Source organism: Passer domesticus, unplaced genomic scaffold, assembly GCF_036417665.1.
Source record: "Passer domesticus isolate bPasDom1 unplaced genomic scaffold, bPasDom1.hap1 HAP1_SCAFFOLD_315, whole genome shotgun sequence".
NCBI lineage: Eukaryota > Metazoa > Chordata > Aves > Passeriformes > Passeridae > Passer > Passer domesticus.
In genome coordinates, this window is record NW_026990094.1 from 1 (window position 1) to 5000 (window position 5000).

Below are 5000 nucleotides of genomic sequence, written 5' to 3' on the forward strand. Positions count from 1 at the left end.
CGCACGCCCGCCCCCCCCCCCCCCACCTCCCCCCCCCCCCCCCCACCCCCCCCCCCCCCCACCCCCGCAGACAGCCTGCCCGCCTCCCGCTGCCCCGACCGAAAGGGAAGGAGAGAGCCTTTGGGCGCCGGCGGCACTGCCGCCGCCCCCGTGGCCCGAGCGACGGCGGCCCGGCTCCCGGCTCGATTGCCGCATCGCTCGCTCCCTTCGGCCGCTCTCCCCGCTGCCGTCCTGCCGCGGGCTGGGCCGGGGCCAGGGGTGAGCGGGAGGGAAGGAAGGAACGCCATCAAACCAAAAGGCTCGGCGAGAGACGAACAGAAAGTTTCCCGGAGAAAGGGACGGTGCGCTAGGCATCCCGCCACCGCCCGCCCGCCCCGCCCCGCCTCTGCAGCAGGCTCTCGCCCTGCTGGCCGAACCTCCCGGCTGCCTCGGTGTCGGCCGGCTCCTCGCCCGCCCGCCCGCCCGCCCGCCGCTGCCGCTGCCGCTGCCGCTGCCGCTGCCGCTGCCGCTGCCGCTGCCGCTGTGCAAACAGGCCGATGGGAGCCCGGGGTGGGGGGGGAGAGGGCTTGAAAAGTCTGAAGGTGGCGCCAGGGCGTCTGAGGGGGGGAGGGCGGGGCGGCCCCAACCGTCATTGGGCGGAGGCCGGGAAAGTCTGCAGGCGGCAGCAGGGAGTCTGGGGGGGAGGGGGGGTGAGGGCGGGGCGGCCCCAACCGTCATTGGGCGGAGGCGAGGAAAGTCTGCAGGCGGCAGCAGGGAGTCTGAGGGGGGCAGGGCGGGGCGGCCCCCCAACCGTCGTGGCTGGCCGGGGGGGCGGCCGCGACAGGCAGGGCAGGGACCAGGGCAGGGACCAGGGCAGGCGCGGGGACGGGGACGGGGACGGGGACGGGGAGAGAGGGCACGCGAGAGGGCGCGTGCCTATGGGCGGGGGGGGGGCGGTGTGGTGCTCTGAGAGAGCGGCATCGGGATGTGAGTGCGTGGAGCGGGTGTGTGTCCCCGTGTCTGTCTGTCGCTCTCTGTGCGGACAAGGGCCGGCGGCTTCGTGGTGCCGGCCACGGGCGCCTCGCCACCGAGCCCCCGCGGCCCCCCAGAGCCACGCCGAGTGCTGAAGACCTCTGCGGACCGTGAAAGAACCCGTCCGAAAGCGGCCGCCCGTGTGCCGGCGGCGGCTGCCCCGCCGCCGCCGCCGCCGCCGCCGCCTCCTCTCCCGGTGGGCGGGGCGGGGCGGGTCGAGCCGAGTCGCGGCGTGGGGGGGGCGGGCAGAAACCCAAGAAAAGCCAAAACCAAACCAAACAAACGACAAAAGAAAAAAACAAACAGACGGAAAAAAACAAAACAAACAAAACCCCACCAAACCAACCCCGGGGGGGGGAACCAAAACCAAACCCAACAATAAAAGCCCCCCAAAGAAACACCAAAAAAAGCCCCCACCAGCCCACCAACCGAACCACAAGCCACAAGCCCCACGCCCACTCCCCCCCCAAAAAGCCCCGAGATCTAGCATCAAACAAAAGCAAAGCAAAGCAAAGCAAAGCAAAGCAAAGCAAGGCAAGGCAAAGCAAAGGAAAAACAACAACAACAATACCAACCAGAAAACCCCCCACACACAAAACCCCCCCCCAAGAAAAAAATCCAAAAGAGAAAAAGCCCCAACCAAACAAAACCAAACAAAACCAAACAAAACCAAACCCAACCAAAAAAAAAAAAAAAAACCCCAAAAAAAAAAAAAAAAAAAAAAACAAAAACAAAAACAAAAACAACCAACAAAACCCAAAACCAAAAACCACCCCCACAACGCCCACCAAAAAAAAAAAAGCCTCCAAAAACCCCAAAACCTCGAAAATATGAATTGGTCTTAGAAATGGGGGGGGGGGGGGGGGGGGGGGGGGCGGGGAAGGGGGCTTCATTGAGTGGGACAGGGCTGATAGAGCCGTCCGGCTCCGGGGCGTTACGAGGCCGTGAGCTGCCCCCGGCTGTGCAGGCTTGGCGGGGTCAGCGAGGCGCCCGAACCCCGGGCGGCGAGCGGAGAACAACAGGTCTACCCTAGCTCTGCAAGGACACCAGGTCTACCCCCGGCTCCGGGAGGGGACACCAGGTCTACCCCGGCTTCGGGAGGGCAGCCAACAGGTCTACCCCCGGCTTCGGGAGGGGACACCAGGTCTACCCCGGCTTCGGGAGGGCAGCCAACAGGTCTACCCCGGCTTCGGGAGGGCAGCCAACAGGTCTACCCCGGCTTCGGGGAGCCAACAGGTCTACCCCGGCTCCGGGAGGGGACACCAGGTCTACCCCGGTTCCGGGAGGGCAGCCAACAGGTCTACCCCGGCTTCGGGAGGGGACACCAGGTCTACCCCGGCTTCGGGGAGCCAACAGGTCTACCCCGGCTTCGGGAGGGGACACCAGGTCTACCCCGTCTTCGGGAAGGGAGCCAACAGGTCTACCCCCGGCTTCGGGAGGGGCCACCAGGTACTACCCCGGCTTCGGGAGGGGACAACAGGTCTACCCCGGCTTCGGGAGGGGACACCAGGTCTACCCCGTCTTCGGGAAGGGAGCCAACAGGTCTACCCCCGGCTTCGGGAGGGGACACCAGGTCTACCCCGGCTTCGGGAACGGACACCAGGTCTATCCCGGCGCCGGAGAGGACGCCAGGTCTACCCCGGCTCCCCGGGAGACACCAGGTCTACCCCGGCTCCGCGCCCGCCCAGGCTCGGCGCGGTCCCCGGGCGGCGGGCGCTGACGGATGACAACAGGTCTACCTCGTTCCGAAGGGACTTGGTCACATTTCGGCCGGCGCCGGGTAGACCTGTTGTCTCAGCCGGCTCCGGAAGTTCACCAAGGGGTCGCTGTTTTCGGCCGCCTCCCGCTACGTCATGCTAGGAGGCGGCCTGCGGCGGCGCTCCTTCCCGGTCGATTTTCATCGGTCCTCTTGGAGGCGCCGGCGGCCTTGGACTTATCTGTCCGTACTATGGGAGCGAGGTGACGGGCCGCGTCCCCGCAGGCAGGGTTCTCCGCGCCTGTGTCCGATGGCGGTGGGCTGGATTGGCCGCGCGTGCCGGTGGCGCCAGGGTTGGAGAGCACGCCGCCTAACCGAGGAACGAGTCGCGTGGCTTTGTTCCCGGTTCCGTCCGTGGTTGCCCCAGCGAGGTTTGGCGCAGTGTGGAGGGCCCCGAGGGAGAGAGATGTGGTGCGACCGATCGTGGGGCGCGAGAGAGACGTGTGTGGAGCCCGAAAGGGGCCGGTCCCCGCGGAGCCGAGAGAGAAGAGACCGAGGGCGAGCCGGGGGAAAGGGGCCGGTCCCCGCGGAGCCGAGAGAGAAGAGACCGAGGGCGAGCCGGGGGAAAGGGGCCGGTCCCCGCGGAGCCGAGAGAGAAGAGACCGAGGGCGAGCCGGGGGAAAGGGGCCGGTCCCCGCGGAGCCGAGAGAGAGAGTCGAAAAGCCGTGTGAGAGCCCCTCGCTGGCCGAGGTGAGGTGGAGAAAAGCCGTGAGCGTGTCCTGCTCCGGCCCGGCCCGGTGGCGGGCGAGGCGGCGGCGCCTCGTCCCTTGTGTGTGGCTCGGCCTTAAGCCGGGGCCCCGCTCGGCGGGCGCTTTTTAATTTTTTTCTATTTTGTTTTATTTCCCCCCCCCGGCAGTCGGAGGGTGGACGCGGCTGGGGTTTTTCCTGGCCCTTGCTCCAAGAGCCCCGAGGATGGCCCGCTCGGCCGAGGTGGCGGCGTCCCGTCCCCCGCTCCCGACCTGTTTGCCAGCGTGTCCGTGTCGGAAGGGCGGCGGGGGACGCGCAGTGGGACGCGCGGCCTGGCCTCGGCCTGCTGCGTCGCTTGAGGGGCTCGGCGACGGCAGTCGCCCGATGAGCCGGGGTGGCGCCACCGCCGTCCCCGGCCTGTGGTTTTTTTTTTTTTTTTTTTTTTTTTTTTGTTTCGGCGTTGTCCCCCTTCCTCGGCCTTAAGCCGGGGACCCGCGTAGCGGGCGGATTTTTCCAGGGGCAGAGGCCGGCCGCGGTGGCCGGCCTTGCCCTAGCACGGACCCGGAGCCCGACAGAGAGCCCCCCGGCATGTCGAGGGCGAGGCGGCGGCGCCTCGTCCTACCTCGCTTTGCGGGTGGTGCGGCTGAGCCGCTTCCGCCAGGGCAGGCTGGGTTTCCACCGGGGGTCCGTTCACGTTGCCTTTTTTTTTTTGTTAGCGAGCCGGCGTGCGGGCGGAGTGGGGGCTGCCCGGCCGGCCGTCGTTGACGGTCCCCCCCCCCCCCCCCTTTCCGGCGGCCTTAAGCCGCGGCACCCGAGAAGCCGCGCGACAAAGGTGCGCGGGCCACGCAAGCCAAGGTGTGCAGAGAGAGAGAGAGAGCGAGAGAGAGAGGGGCGAGATGCCGGTGGGTCGCCCCTCGGCCCGGGCCCGCGGCCCCTGTGGTTAGCACGGGTCCGTTGCCGAACGCGCGCGCCATGTGCCTTTTTATCGTGCCGTCCCCGCCCGGCTTTTTTTTTTTTTTTTTTTTTTGCCGGAGGGGAAGCCGACTGCCGCGTGGCGGGTGAAAGCCGGTGGCCCCGTGGGCACGGTCGGTGGCACTTTTCTCGCACGCTGGGATGGGTTCCCCGGGCGAAGGGGCCGAGTCCCCCAGCCCGGGCGGTCCCGTCCTGCTGTTGCCCCGCTAAGGGAACCGTTGTCGGGTGGCGGCACCCCCCCGTGCTCCTGTTGTGCCGTGACCGGCCCGCCGGCGTCGGCGGCCTCAGGCACGTTCAGTCCCGGGAGGCTCGGCGGCGCCAAGCCGCAGGAGGAGGAAGAGAGAGAGAAGGGCAGACCGAGAGAGCCTCTCGGGGACGGGGCCCTGGTCACGGTTTGCGCGTCTCCTTCGTCAGCCGCGCCTGATCGATGAGGCTTTTCGGGTCGCGTGGGAGAGGGCCCCCGGCGGGCCGGCTCTCTGCCGGGGCTTCTCTGTCATGGGGAAGCCACGGCGGGGGTCCGGTGATCGGGCAGGGCGGTCTCCTTTCCAGTTCGCTTCCCGTCGCAGGCGAGGTG